The sequence below is a fragment of the Buceros rhinoceros genome, unplaced genomic scaffold (genome assembly GCF_000710305.1).
Source record: "Buceros rhinoceros silvestris isolate BGI_N320 unplaced genomic scaffold, ASM71030v1 scaffold886, whole genome shotgun sequence".
NCBI classification, from domain to species: domain Eukaryota; kingdom Metazoa; phylum Chordata; class Aves; order Bucerotiformes; family Bucerotidae; genus Buceros; species Buceros rhinoceros.
In genome coordinates, this window is record NW_010416711.1 from 92,927 (window position 1) to 93,289 (window position 363).

General features: G+C 47.1%; 1 protein-coding gene across 1 annotated transcript in view; it reads left to right on the top strand.

Annotated features, from left to right (window-relative positions):
• Nucleotides 1–363, top strand: part of LOC104494977 (dedicator of cytokinesis protein 1) — a gene marked incomplete at both ends in the record, with an annotated part of 118,316 nt that overhangs the window by 71,578 nt on the left and 46,375 nt on the right. The window lies entirely within an intron of this gene.

Consider the following 363-nt stretch of genomic DNA (forward strand, 5'->3'; position numbering starts at 1 on the left):
ACTTTAAAAGGTCAAATTTTATACCTTATCTTGATGCAATATTTAGAAGCTGTTAATAAATGATGCTAGAAGAAATTGTAATTCCAGACTGCGGTAGAGCCGGGCTACACGAACGGGGCTGGCGGAGGTGCCGTGGGGCAGCGGATAGCATTGGCTTCCACCGCACACCTCTGCTGCCCGGAAGGTTTTACTCACCCGTTGACAGCGGATGAGGAGAACCTCGTTAGAATGAGGGCCCCAGCGGAGTTAAAAGTATATTTTAATATTACAGTCCTCTCTGGAAAGGAAAAGCCAGACGTTGCCCGTTCTTACTGTGTTCTTTTACGTCTTTATGGCTTCACGGTTAGTCTTTCATGGGGCTGG